Source organism: Coffea arabica, chromosome 7e (assembly GCF_036785885.1).
Source record: "Coffea arabica cultivar ET-39 chromosome 7e, Coffea Arabica ET-39 HiFi, whole genome shotgun sequence".
Lineage (NCBI taxonomy): Eukaryota > Viridiplantae > Streptophyta > Magnoliopsida > Gentianales > Rubiaceae > Coffea > Coffea arabica.
Window position 1 is genome coordinate 41,592,505 of NC_092323.1, and position 15,856 is coordinate 41,608,360.

Consider the following 15,856-nt stretch of genomic DNA (forward strand, 5'->3'; position numbering starts at 1 on the left):
GGCATTCTCCTTCTCCCTGGCATAAAAGATGAGATTTGTTCACAAAAAGAGAGCAAGTTAGAGAAGATGAGGTTACCAGAATAACCAGCAGTAGAACAAATTCTCGTCTTGTATACCATTTGCCACGAATCCTTCATCATTGTTCCTCTTTTTACCAATCTAAATTTACATCCATTTTGCTCATTAGTATATTCAAATATTTAACTTAATTACAGGTTTAAAACCTCAAAGCTCTCCTGGCAGTTGAGGCCGGTTTACATTGTATTAGACAAATTTTTGTTTGAGTTCTGATTTTTTTCTTCAAGGAGTCAAAATGAACCTTTTATTCTTTTTGGACCATTTTTTCTTTAGGAGTCCTGAACTCCAAGAGGTTTTGGTTTTCGTAATGATTTTTGACACATCAGAACTTTTTCAAACTCAAAATACATTAAAATGATTGAATTGAAGGTTCAGATGTTTGAATTGATAAAGTCAAAACCAATCACTCATTTTGTTCATAACTTGTCCGTGTTTCAAAATATTTTTAAGGAAAAATCGTTGAAAACGTCCTCGTATTTTGCAAAATGATTTTTTTCATTTTCACTTTTAAAAGTGTACTTTTACATTCCATATAAATTCACATTGATCAAATTTAGACCCTATTTAAGTTTTCGACTAGTTTAGTCACGTGATCATTTTCGAAGGTTAAATTGTCAAATCAAAATTTACATAATCCGATCATAGTCCCTCACATTCTACAAAATGAATTGTTTCGTCCCTTATATTTCATAAAATGAATTTTTTCATCCCTCATGTTTTACAAAATAAATTTTTTCATCCCTTATTGATCATGTGTATAAATAACTTTTTTTTAAACTCATGTATATATTTATTTGATTTCACTTGAACGATACGAATAGCAATGTAATATATCTCTATTTGATTTCGTCTGAACGTACTGTTTAGGTGAAATTAAATAAATATATACAGGGGTATAAAAAAATTGTTAGTTTTTCACTCATGTTCATTTCCTTTTACTCGAAAATTGAAAATAAAGAAGATATTTAATCATAAACATTATCAAGTGTTTATATCGAATTAAATTTGGACAAAAAAAATAAACAAAGGAAAAGTGTGAGGACCCGAAAATTTTCTTATTTTTATAGAATATTACTGGAATATTTAAATGATTATTCACTCATTTACTTCGAATTATTTATTTCGACCATTTTAAATCCATTTATATGGAACGACGCCTCTTTATATTTTTAAAGCGTTTTGTTGAAAAATTCGCTTTTCGAAAATTTGTTTAGTCCGGAACGACGGGTGCACGTTTTTCTAGGCTATACTTGAATCGGGAGTGTATTAATATTGGAGAATTAAGAACGATCAATAATAGATTAAGAAAGGTTAATGGAGGAATTAATACTCAATTCACGTGAGGACTCATAAAATTATTATTTTTAAAACCCCTAATTTTGGCTCAATTAATTATCTATTTGGATTTTTGCCCCGAATATTATTTTCTATCCTCATTAGACCTAAGTACATGGTATTATAGTTTCGTACATTTTTAAAGTGTCTCGTTTCAAAAATTATTTTCTTAGGAGCTTGTTTAGAGAAAAGGTGAGCGTTTGGAAAATTTTGCCAATTAAGAGTACAATTAGCCCGGAAAATTTTGAGACATATACAATGGTCCTAAAATAGGCAATTTTAGGTTTAAAAATTCAAGTGATAGTTGGTAGTACGATCGTTATAAGAATTTCTCGAAAGTTTCATTTTATTGCGCATAAATTGGAAATACGTGTTTTCACGTGCGCGCTTAATTGAGGGACTTTGGACCATTATTTTGGAACAATTAAGAATGAATAATATTTATATGAATGTAAGTGCCCTAGAGGTTTAGTGCACTAGTGCAACAAACTTAAGAGAAATCGAGCACAAAACGCACGCGTATGCGCACTATTGGTGGATGACTTTTGTGCACTTAAACTATTAGACGTAAGCTTTCTTTATACGCAAAGGAATCAGATCAAAACATCCCTCTTTTCCTCTCATTCTGGCCGAACAACAGCTGAAGCAAAACACCTTCAAGTTTTGCAAAATTTCACCTCCAAATCTTGCTCAAACCTTCACCAAATTCAACCAAAATTTAACTACACTTAGCTCAACACTTGGGAAGTCCATCTAGCTGCAAAAGAAAGGAGCTCTCCACGGTTTTCTTCAGGCTACAAAGGGCCGAAAATTCTGACTTGAACAACCATCAAAGTAGGTAATGATCCAATACCTTAAACTTGTCTTATGGAGGTTAAATTATACATATGAGCTTGAATCTTCACATGGGTAGCTTGTATTGTTGGAAATTTTGATGGTGGGCTCTATGAACTCCCACCCTTGGTTTGTTGGCTGATGAAATGATTGATGTTGGATATACTGCTGATTTAGTGTTAGAAATGGTGGATTAATGGAGTTTAATTCGTAGAAACCTCAAGGAATTCATGGGATAGAAATTTCTGATTTTGCCCCTGCCCTGTTCGGTTATTTTAAGGCCAATTTTTGATGATATAATGGCTTGAATATGATGTTTATATGTTGTATTAGTTGTGTAAAAATTTTCATTGGAAAATATTGAGGTTTGGTTGGGCAAATGAATTTCTTTGTGAAACTAATCAAACTGGGAAACTGTTTTCGTGTAACATTGTCTAGCAATAGTATTTCGGCCGTAACTTTGTCCTCCGATATCGAAATCAAGTGCCATTGGTGGCATTTGAAACTAGACATCCACACCTTTACAATGGTATAAAATTCACATTTTGGTTCCAAGTCTGTGAGCCAAACCAATCATTTTAAGAAGGCTGCCCTGTTTCTCTGTTCTGCTGAAATGATTTGATGATGCTGCAACTTTAGGCTTAATTTCGAGCCAGTTGAATGCTGAATCTTAAAATGATTTCTTCTGTGAAATTATAACCCTATGAATTTATTTTCTAACACTATCAACCATGCTCAAATCCGAGTTAAATTGAGTAAGTTATGATCAAAATACGGTGACTGCCTTGTTCTTGAAAACCCTTAGATTTGGACCGATTTGATGTGAGACTTGTTGTGGTCTTACTAAATGAATTTCTTGGTGCTAAACACCTACTAAAAGTACCATATAGGTTCCTTAGACCTTTCTTGCACAAATGAACCATGTTTGGAGGTTTTTCCTTAGCCGAATGTTTGGAAACCGAGAGAAAGGGAGCTAAAGGCAGTTTTGCCTTAGTAATTTCAAAACTTTGGTTGATTGGTTAACCACCTTCCCGAAGGTATTTTTCCACAAAATTTGATAGAGAGATACCCTTCATATAGGAGTACCATACTGCAAAATTTGGTACCAATCCAAGTCCGTTTCGATACTTAACTAAAGGTCCAAAGTCGGAAACCCAAATCTGGAAATTGTTTAATAGTCTTGAATTTTTCCCAACTTTGAGCTACCATATCTTGGTACTCGAAACTCCGATTCTCGATCCTATTGTTCTGTCCTAAACCTTACTTGCACCTCTAATTAAGCTATAAATTTCAAGGGCTGGTTTGCAACGAGTGAATTCTTCCGAATTTCCAAAGTTAGCGAAAAACCAACCCTGGCTCAATCCTGGGTGATCTGGAACAGCAACTTTAAACTCATTTTTGAATACCTTCCATTTAGATTCATGGAATAGTGTCTTCTAAGAACATTTAGTACTTTCAAAGATGATTCCAACAGTACCAAGTTTATCAATTTTTGACTAGTAGAAAAGAAGTTATGATTTTTCAAATATTTGACCAAAAATCGAGAATTCTGGAAATTCAAAAGAAATCCGCGCAGGAAGCATTTTTCTAGAATCCGGCCTTGAATCCGGCCAGTTTCTGGCCGGATAGGCGGCCAGATTGTAGTTGGGATTTGAAAAAAATGAGGTTGGCTACTGCCAGAAATCCGGCCAGAAATCCGGCCGAACATCCGGCCAGGTTCCGGCCGGATTGTGACGTGGCCAGTCCACTTTCAATTTTGGTCACTCGTTTCGAGATTTATTCGCACGTACTCGTTTCCGTCTAATGATTTCGAGAGTAATAATTCAATTTTACTCGAGTCCTGCACCCTTTTGAGAATCCAACTTCAAAGACAGGCTTAAACGAAATTTTCAAAATATTTCCGAACCTTACTCGTGTTCAATCTTTCTCGCCACTTGGGGACCTATAGTAATTGTCTACTATTCGATGTTCAGGCACGCACGAGGACCTCCAAGAGGACCCTACCGTGGAAGTTTGAACTCTCAATCCAACCTACTTGCTTGCATATCTTGGTGAGTGTCAAGTGTATGGCTACTTGAACTCTATGGACTTGATTTATGCTTGGCTTACCTGATTACATGCTTAGCCTACTTGGTTTTCAAAAATGGAGTCGAGTGTGTACTTTATCGCACTCGTTCTCATTTGAAACAAATGACTCATGCTTAACATGGTTTGCCTGATTTACATGACCTGGAATACATGCTTAAACCTGTCAAATGCTTGAATACATGACATGGTATGCTATGGCTGCATACGTCGTTGGAGTGAATCTCCTCGACACTTACATGACACATGGGGGACGCCCAAACTCATAGGCCGACCTTGAAACTCGAGCCGGCATGGGCTTGGTCGGGAATCTCGGTGAGCCATGAGATTCACATGATAAGCTTGATCTATTGGAGAGATCTTGCTTGGCATACTCGTGGAGTATCGCCTCATAAATGTCGTGCGGGCCCGAAGCGGTGTATGGTGGACGGATGAGAAGTAAGTGGTGACCTACGGTTTGGAAATGTCAACCCGATTGACAGAGAGTCATCGCGGGAAGATATACGAATGAACTGGCAAAGCAAGTGGAACTTAGCTCCTGAGAGCTACCATATCCTTGAATTGTTTCTGTTTACATTTTGTTGGCATTGTTAATTACTTGCAAGTTATCACTTGAACTGTTACTTCAGCTTGTTACTTGAACTATGTGCATGCATGTGTGTTCTTGGCCTCACGAGCGTTTCGCTCACCCTATAGATTTGTTTCCCTTAACAGGTTTGAACCCGGAGGCGTACTGGAGAAACTCTCCTGATGAGCTTTTGTTTAGGATTTCTATTATATTTTGGCTATGCCCTTTGTTGGGGTTGTACTTTTGGAATTGAAATGTAACTTTTGGGCCTGACGTATATTTGGGATTTGAGATGTACTTTGAACACCCGACGTGCGGGCTGGATAATGGATGACTATTGTTAAGTTTAAACGCTTTCGCATTTTCTATATTTAAGTTATTTATGTGTGTTGGGTAGAGCGATAATAAGTTTGAATGGAATTGCTTGAGTCCTGGCGAGAGCTAGGCAGGCGTCCCGCGGATACCCTTTGGTTCGCCTTAGGGAGAAGTGGGGGCGTCAAAAAAAGTATGACAAAAAGAAGTAAGTGATTGATGATAAGAGTATATTTTATGTATTTTTAGTGTACTTTATTAATATTTTTGGTGTGTTTTATTTAATTTTATAAATAATTAACTAAGATTCTAGTGAAAATATGCATTTTGTGGTTAAAGTGTGAAAATTGCATTTCTATTGATTTTTATGATAAAAATTTCATATTTTGTAGGTTTAATAATTCAATCATCAAATGAAGTGCATTGAGAAAATATTTGGATGATTGAAGATGGATTAAAATGGTGAAAATAAAATATGAAGTGTAAAAGGAGAAATGCAATTTGAATCAAGAAAAGTCAGCTTTGACAACTCTGACACATTTTGGTATTTTAACTATATCTGGAGCTACACAGATTAGATTGAGGTGATCTTTATACCATTTTGAAGCTAAGAGATAGATCTAAATTTGGTATGAAGACATCAGAATCTAATTCAGCCGTTTTCATTGTCCAAAAGTTGAAATACCGAAATTCAACTAAGCTGAGAAATGCAATTTAAGAACAAAAGAATCAAACAAAAGTCAGCTTTGGCATCTGTTGGTATTTTGGCTATATCTTGAGCTACATGCATTGGATTGAGATGATTATTGAACTATTTTCGAAGCTAAGAGACAGATCTACATTTTATATGAAGACATCAAAGTCCAATTCGGCTGTTTTCTTGGTCAAAATGTCAAAATACAGAAGTAAAAGTCTACTGCTGAGAGCTGAAAACGCGGAATTGACCAGTCAATGGTATTTTTATCATATCTCGGTCTAGACAGCTCCAAATTGGATGATGCTTGAGGTATTGGACAGCTATTTCAATGGACTACAACTTCTATGTTTTGCACAAGAGCTAATTCAGCCGTCATCATAGAGAAAATAGTAGTTGAAGTATCCAGATTCTGGTCAGAAATAGCTGCTGGTACAACCTGTTTTCTCCTTCAACAATTTACAGCTATGGATGAACGTATGACAACCAATTAGCAGCTGTAAAAGGGATGTTTCAAGCCTCATTTCCTGATTGCATTCATCTATATATAGCCATGGACTTGCAGGATTCAAAATAACTTTGTAAGGCTAGGAAAACTCACCAAAAATGTAGTATTCACTAGTTTTTCTTAGTTCATTAGTATAGTATAGGTAGAGTAGTTTATCCTTCTTGTATTTGTAGTTAGATTTGGAGGAAAATTGGAGGAGCAAAGATGGAGAGTTTGCAGCTCAAGTGACAAGGGTGACTTCTCTCCTATCACTTTCTCTTTTGTATTTGAATTCATGTTTAACTATAATACAAGTTTGGTGTTTGTTTTTATCATGTTTAGTTAAAATTTATGCCTAGAGTATGGATGAACTTTCTACATCTTGTTTATGATCTTTACTTGGTTATTTGGTGATATTATTTTGAGCAAGTTATTTATCACTTTTGATTTTCTAATCATAATTAACTGGCCATTAATTGTGATTATGTAAAGGTATTAAATTTGCAATGAAAATTGGAATTTAACACTAGTTCAAAGAAGTGATAAACTTAGGGAGTACACTCATGAGAGTAGAGGTGCACCTTTGTGGTTTTAGTGACTTGTTTCATGTAATTTCATAGAAGAAATGAACTTGTAATTAATTTATAACCACGAGAGTAGGTATGGCTTAATTACAAGTATGGTTGATTCACTACGAGAGTAGGTTTCACATACAATAGGAAATTACGCCATAACTAGCCAAGATAATAGTATTCACTTAACCGGTAATCTCATTTGCAAGAGTAGTAAGGAATTTCATATCTCTAGGAGCTTTCTAGTATTATTTTCATAAATTTTATATTTGTGGTAGTCTAAATAATAAAGGAGTTTGAAAACATTGGTAATTGCAATCTTCCTTGTGGGATCGACCCTTAATACCCTATACTCGCTCACGATTCGTATACTTGCGATAAATCACGTGTGGGGTATTTAGGAATTATAAATGTAAAACTTGATTGTGGATGAGCTAAATGTTATATGTATACCCCGCGCACGTCAATTGACACTTTCAAATTTTAAGACAATCACAAGACAATAAATTCAACTTTTGGTTTTAAAGGCGACAAGTAAAAATTTTAGATTTAAATTGCAATTTGTTAGTATGACTATAGAATTCGAATTAGGACCGATTAACAAGATGACCTTATTACACAATTCAACAAATGAATTATTACCAAACGAGAAAGGCTATACATATTGAATAGATTCACATGGTGAAATCAAATATACAAATATGGGTTTAAAATAAAATTGTTAGATTTAAACCCAGGTATATGTCTATTGAACCGCATGTATACAATTACAATTAATCTGTTTAGGTGAAATCAAATAGAGATATAATACATACTATTCGTACTGTTCAAGTGAAATCAAATAAATATATACATGGATTTAAAAAAAAACTATGTGTACACATGGTCAATGAGGGATGAAAAAATTCATTTTGTGAAATGTGAGGGATTAAAAAATTTATTTTGTGAAATGTGAGGAACGAAACAATTTATTTTGTGAAATGTTAGGAACTATAGATCGGATGATGTAAATTTTAATTTGATAATTTTGTCCTTAAAAAATGATCTCATACAAGTTACGTGATGAATTCCGACCAAGAACTAGTTGAAAACCCAGGTAGGGACCAAATTTGATCAATGTAGATTTGTAAGGGACATAAAAATACACTTGTAAAAGTGAGGGATGAAAAGTCATTTTATAAATATAAGGAACGTTTTGAACGATTTTTCCTATTTTTAACTGCTAAAGTTGTTCAAAAAGTGGAATACTTTGGAAAAAAAATCCTCCCTGATGTTTATAGTAATATCATTTAGCGCCCCTATAGTTCTAAAAGTATCACTTACCTTCCCCACAAGTGATGTGGCAAAAATTCACCATCGCAGCATGCAAAGTGAAAGTATTACCCTCGCAACTTAAGATTATTTGTTCTAAAAGATTTTGGAAGGAAAAAAATATAAATTGGCAAATTAGAATGTCTATCTTAACAATTTTTTGGCACTTAAACCTTCATACTTTTTTAGTCCTTCTATGCCACCCATATATTACATGGTCCTCAATATTCTAATCATAATTTAGACAAAAAAATCTAAAAAAAAAAAACTTAGATCAATAAAGATAATTGCCATTTAGGAGTTAATTTTGCACTTAAACCCCATTTCCTGCACTCCAATTTTTTTTAAAAGTCCTTATATGCCAACTTTATATTAAAATACCCTCACTACTCTAACAATTATTTGAAAAACAATTTAGTAGATGAAGTACCAAAAATTTATAAAACTAAAAATTTGATATCTAAAAATTATATTTTCACTTAAACACCCCTTTGATCCACGTTGAATACTCTAATGACAATCTTATATTAAATAGCCCTTGCTATTCTAACAGCTTTTTAGGCAAAAAAGTTTAGAAGGAAAAAAAAACCAAAATCCATCAAAGAATGGTCATCTTAACAATTATTTTTTACTTAAACTATCCCTTCCCCCACCTTTTAGTTCTCCTGTGCCAACTTTATATTAACTGAACTCTCTTATTCCAACAATTGTTTGCGCAAAAAGAATCTTTTGAATTAAATGCAAATCCAGGGATTCGATACCTAAAATACAAACTAATAAAGAGTTTAAAGGTACTATTACACACTCTAATAGAATGACATGTATCATTAGTAGTGCATTTAATCCAGAAGCTGCTCAAGAGCACTCTTCTTGCCACCCATTTCCCATAGAACCTTCAGTTTGGCGGATCTAATCCCCTACTTTGCGTTTAATTTAAAAGGTGGTCAACTATACTTTTTGGGCCACACCTTACTTCACATAGTGTTCGGTCAGGATTGGGAGTAGATTAGGTAATATTGTATCAACAAAAGAAAAAAATAAGGACAAAAAAGACCTAAACATAACCTAGATCCTTTGGATCCACTAGTCCCGGTAGTATACGACTAGGAGTAGAGTGCACCTTTCAATAACTCCTTTTCCATAATACAGGTACAGATTTACCAATATCATATTTGGTGAAAAAACAAAAAGGACAAAGACAACCTAGACCCTGAGATCCATCTATCCCACAGTGTAAAAGCAAGCATAGGAGTAAATTAACAAACATAGTACTGATTGAAAAAAAAAAGGGATAATTTTAAAAACCTCTCCTGAGATTTCTGACAATTTCATTGAGCTTCCCTGAAGTTTGAAAAATTACACATATCTCCCTTGATTTGATAGTTTTAGTAACAAAACTTTAAAATAATATTGACTTGGTCAAATTTTTAAATGAATACCCATAGATGCTCTTGTGTAATGTGTTTTAATTTACTTTCCTATAAAATTATCTGATTATTTAATGTAATTATAAGGAAAATGTGCCAAATTTTTCATGTTACCTACTATTTGATAAACAACTATAATAATAATTTTATCACTATAATAGGATACTTTTGATGGTATTTTATTATGGATTTAGATTTATAAGATTAAAAATAAAATGTTGAAATAATTGATTTAGAATTTATGAATTTTTTGAGTAGTGGGATTATCATAATTTAGTAGTGATTTTGGACAATTTCTTTTTAATTTATTATTAATTTTAATACCAATAATAGAAAACAAAGATTAGCAAAAAACATCGGATTACGTATAAAGTTAATTCATCAAAGAAATCATTAGTTCGACATTTGATTACAATAGAAACTAGAGATAATAGTGATAATTTTATAATTTTATTGGCAAAAAATTAAAATAAAAAGGAATAAGAAGCAAAAACAATGAAAAAATAAAAAGGAATAAGAAGCAAAAATAATGAAAAATAATTTTAAAGTCATTCTAAATATAAGCATAACAAACAAGGGAATTCCGTTAAAATATTAAGGATAGTATTGTCATTTTAAATGACAAGGGAGGTATGTGTAATTTTTTAAATTTTAGGGGAACTCAATGAAATTGTTGAAAATTTTAGGGGAGGTTTCTGAAATTATCCCAAAAAAAGCACATTCATTTAACCATCACACCATGTCAAACGTTTATGACTATCCATTTTTTTGTTTTTTCTAGAATTTTAAATTCTTAGAATCTGATGTTCCTAAAATGGTCTTTAATTGTTGTAAAGGGTTTACTACACTTGGCCACCTTAAAGTTCCTTTTATTTTCATTTTGCTCTTTAAATATTTAGCTAGAAAACTTTACAGGCTTTTCTTTCTAAAGTTGGCTTTTCAAGCCTTACAAAAGGAAAAGAAAAGAAGGGAAGGTTAGAAAGTTGAATTAAAAACCTTATGAATTTTTATTAATGTCTTCCAATTGGATCGAAGCTTGAGATTCTAATCTGTTAATGTTCACATTATAAGGCCTTTTCTCTATAATGTCGTAGGGTCGCACAACAAACAAACTAAAAATGGACGGTGGATCCACCCCTGTATTACAATACTATTGAAAAAAAGTGTTGGTACACAAAAAAACACAGTGGAAGCATATTGGACCCGTATAGAAATATGTGGAAGAAGAGGAGTTTAATAAACATAAACATATAAAGCATATCTGTTTCTCATATTGAGACTTGCATAAATTCTAGCCGAATTGTCTTTACAACAACCACAACTCTCTTTAGTTTGCCTCTCAATGTTCTCAACTGAATACAATACTAAAATATCATATATATAGTCAACATGACTTGAAAATTAAAATTCTACTAAATAAGAAACTACCATATAATTACTTCATACCCTAAATATCTAAATTCGTAACACTTGGCTATACTTTTGTTTTTAATTTTTTCTAGTAGGGAAAAGGAAGAACTTAAGAAGTGAAAAAGAAGCAGAGTGATTTAAACCTAAGGTCTCTAATTTCTAGAGCCCTAACCTTATCCATTAAACTGAGGTTTTTAGACAAAACTTGGCTATACTTGAATACTTCTAAACTAGAAGTAGAAAACATCAACTATTAGGAAGTTCGGTTTAATTATGTCAACATTGCCTCCTTTAAACCAAACTTTTCACAAATATAGCTCTATACTATTGCCAACCAAAAAAAAAAAAAATCTTCTAAGATATTTTTTCGTTATAAATCAATTCTTGCCAATCACTTCACTTTCAATTTATTAGCCTCACTAGATGATTACGAATCTCAAGATTCTCAATTTTGCAAGTCCATCACAAAAAAAAAAGTTGACAAGAATTTTTTTCAACTCTTTCACATTACCAAATTAAATATCAACAACTATGGTAGGATCTTTTTCACTAATCACTGTCTAACACAAATAACACGATAGGATGCTTCTTCTCACATGTCTATCCAATTAGGATCAATTTTTTTTCTAATTGTCAAGTAACTCGAGTACCCCCAAGATTAATTTAGTGGCCCAATTTTTTCCGATGTTCGAGTACTCTGACTCATCAAAAAATTCAAATTTCAAAATCTATCAACATCAACCTCGTAATCTTAAGTTTACAAACATCCCAAGATCAAAAGGTAGGGTTCTAATACCACTTTAGAAAAGATGCGTACAAGAGGATATTGGCACATGTAAAAATATGTAGGAGAAGAGGAGTTTAATAGCCATAAATAAATAAAAGCACATCTGATTCACATATTGAGATTGGCACAAATTCTAGGCAGAATTGCTTTTACAACAACCGCTGTTGAGTGTGTCTTTGTATCTCACATCGAAACTTTTATAAAGAAATGTTTCCTTTTGGTGGTTGTAAATATAGTGGAGTTAAGTGAGTTTAAATGTGCTAAGGGCACTAGCCCAAGTGCTATGTGCATCAGTCCAAGAGAGTTTTGGGAGCCCGCGTCCCAATCTGAGAGGAGTTTTGGTTTGGCATCAAACCAAAAGAGCAAGTCATAGCCTTTGGGCCATTAAGCATTTAGTGTTATTTAGGCTCTTTTGTGTATTCAGTTTTAGGTGCCTTTTAGATATAGGCATTATTTCTTAGGATTTTGTACTCTCTTTCTATTATAGTAAATCTGCTACTCTTTCGCCCGTGGATGTAGGTCAATTGGATCGAACCACGTAAATTTCGTGTTTCTCTGTTTGATTTATTTGTTTTGTTATTGTCATCATTGAGTTGGCAAGAACCCTATTATTCTCGTTTGTCAATTTCTTGGGACCAGACCTAATAAATTGGTATCAGAGCTTCGAGTTTTGGGTCATGGTCAGATTCTTGATGACAATAATAGGTTTTGGCTGCTACATAGAGTGAAGAAAAAAATTTTCTTTGGAGTTCAGTTGGGTTTTGAAGAAGAGTTATTTGACCCATTGGAACTCGTTAAGGGTTTTGAGAAGAAGGTGGAGTAAGATTATTATGTTCGTGGTTTGTTTAACCCGTTGGGATCTGTTAAACCTTTTCTGAGTTATGACCCGTTGGGACTTGTTGAGCCTTTTGCATCTTGGTTCGTTGGTTTCGTTGGAACTTTTGTGGTTCGTTGAGATCCGTTGAGATTTTTATGGAGAAGGTGAAGTTTGTTTACTATTTGTCTACTATTTACCGATGTTGGATACACGTCAAGGTGGAGATTTGTTGAGTGTGTCTTTGTATCCTACATCGAAACTTTCATAAAGAAATATCTTTTTTTGGTGGTTATAAATATAGTGAAGTTAAGTGAGTTTAAGTGTGCTAAGGGCACCAGCCAAACTGCCATGTGCACCAGTCCAAGAGAGTTTTGGGGGGCCTACGTCTCAATCTGAGAGGAGTTTTGGATTGACATCAAACCAAAAGAGCAAGTCATGGGCTTTTGGGCCATTAAGCATTTAATGCTATTTAGGCTCTTTTGTATTTTCAGTTTTATGTGCCTTTTGGGTCCAGGAATTATTTCCTAGGATTTTGTACTCTGTTTTTTGTACTCTCTTTCTGGTATAGTAAATCTGCTACCCCTTCGTCCGTGGATGTAGGTCAATTGGATCAAACCACGTAAATTTCATATTTCTCTGTTTGATTTATTTGTTTTGTTATTGTCATCATTGAGTTAGCAAGAACCCTATTATTCTTGTTTGTCAATTTCCTGGGATCAGACCTAACAACTGCAACTCTCTTTAATTTTTTTCTCGCCCTATTCAACTCAGTATAATGCTAAAATACCCTATATAGAGTTAACATAACTTAGTAATTAAGAAACTACTGCACCAAGAAACTACCACATAATTACTCCGTACCCCAAACAACTAAATTACTGAAACTTGGCTATACTTGAATACGTCTAAACTAGAAATAGGAAACATCAACTATTAGTATTAGGAAGTTTGGTTTAATTATGCCAATAAAAAGACATATTCTTCCGACCATCACACTATGTCAAAACGTGCATGGGTTTTGTTGATTTTAGCAATGATAACTGTTCCACATAAAGCAATGGCAACATGCATGGATTTAGGATAATTTCATAAGTTATTTTTGTATATAATGATAATGCATATACTAACAACAATGAATGAATGCCACCTAAACTTGATATAATGGTAGTGTATAATTTGAATTTTGTTTCTTGAACATGTAGCTTGCAATATTATGGGATAATTTCAGAAATCTCCACTAAGGTTATAGACAATTTCACTTATCTCTCCTCAACTTTTGGAAATCTCACATACTCTAGCAGACAATTGGGACCTATTGATGTCGAAAGGCGCAGCAAAATACTTATATCTTTAGTCTTTGGTGATATTAACTAAACAATTTCTCACCTTCAAAGGTAATTTGCAAAAAATCAAGTCAAGTCTTATTTCCACAATTTTGTAATACGATGCAAAAAGAAAATATTAAACAAACAAAAATTATTCTCACCCTTGATTCTACAGCACCTTTCACAAGGGAAAAAAAGCTGTTCTCTAATTTTCCATGGTTACATTCTCTTCTAAGCTTTAATTGACACTCATCAAGCCTTATATATTTTAGTATAAACTTCCAAGCTTTTAATAAGAAACTTGTAACATCACCATTTTCTCATAATCAATAGCACATAAATTTCAAAAAAGCTCTTCAACTTTGCCCGCATTTTATTCTTGCTTTTCTGGATAAGATTGACATTAATTCAATAATTGAGTTCTAGGAATCCCTCATACTTATTACTCATTTTTTGTTTAACCTTCAATTTATCAATTACAAAGAATGACGAAAATCTTTAAAAGAAAAATTAAACAAAAAAAGACCAAGTCTAATAAACAAGTCATACTTATTGCAATTCGAATGACTAGTTTCCTTCTCCAATTTTAACCATAAGAATTAGTTCTTCCGAATATATAGCAATTCATTAAATCAAGTTTGTCAATTCCTATACTTAATTTGGTATTTTCATCAATTAGCAAATGATTGCGTTACTCTGGTTTTTATAATTCTAGGAGAGAACTCTTTGATAATACACTCTAGTTATGGTAACTATGGTATTAGAAAAACAATGTACTAGTAATATCATTTTTTTGCAAAAATGAAATTTGTATTTAAAACTTGAAACATCTTAAATTTATATAACTAAATAAATGTAAAAAAAAATACAGGGTGTCACATCTAGTCTTTTGCTTTTGGTCTCCAACTTTTAATGCAATTAAAAATTTCTTAATTATTGGCTTGGATTGAGGGATTTGAAGAAAGATTTGAAATCTTCTCAAACACTTCTAAATATTTTGGATTACTTAGGTTGTATATGAATTTGGAATTCACTACTCATTGAATGCATTCAAGCAGTAAAATAAATGGTGGATTTTAAAACAAAAGGCCTCCGAAGTAATTCAAATGACCTAGAAGAATTTGAGAGGATATCAAATTTTCATCAAATCTCTCAAATCCATCATAAAACAAATTGTTGCAACACAAAAGGGCATTATGGTACAAAATTCTATTCTCTCTCTTGAAATTGTTTATCCTTCATTGATTTGGGTTGACATGGCGTACAAAAATGCCAAATAATGGACGCATGTGAGACTTTCAAAAGTTTAGGGGAGGTAAGTGAACTTCTTATTGTCCCCAGTGTTATTGAAGTTATTCAAATTTGGAAGCAGGCAAGACTTTAAGATTCAAATAATGAAGTGTCCAAAGTAAAAAGTCTACATTTAAAGTGTCATATTACAAAGTGAGACATGATGGTGCAACATTAATTTCGTACTAATGCTGAATTTCTAATGCATATCAAATGTAATTCCAATTTCCAAACCTTTCTTTCTTGATGGAACTGCTAGCCATTTTTTATATCTTTGTTTTTTTGAGGTAATAGTTAACAGCCAAAAAGGGCACAAAAATATCAAAAAGGGCCTTGGGAGGAGGGGGAACATAAAACGTGAAATCCTTGGAAAACCACAGGTTTAGCATCTTTACGGTAGTTCGCTTTGCAATCACAGCTTTCCTCCTCTTAAAGCACTTTGATCTTCACCCTGTTCTCAGGGATTTCCGATACTAATTCCATTGATGGCTTAAAAAATCATTCTATAGAATATACATCAATAA

General features: G+C 33.1%; 1 long non-coding RNA gene across 1 annotated transcript; it reads left to right on the forward strand.

Annotated features, from left to right (window-relative positions):
• Positions 1–2,005: 2,005 nt before the first annotated feature.
• Positions 2,006–5,251, forward strand: LOC140011438 (uncharacterized). Its single transcript, XR_011818593.1, has 3 exons — positions 2,006–2,251; positions 4,221–4,298; positions 5,047–5,251. It is a non-coding gene; the product is annotated as an uncharacterized lncRNA (long non-coding RNA).
• The last annotated feature ends 10,605 nt before the right edge of the window (positions 5,252–15,856 follow it).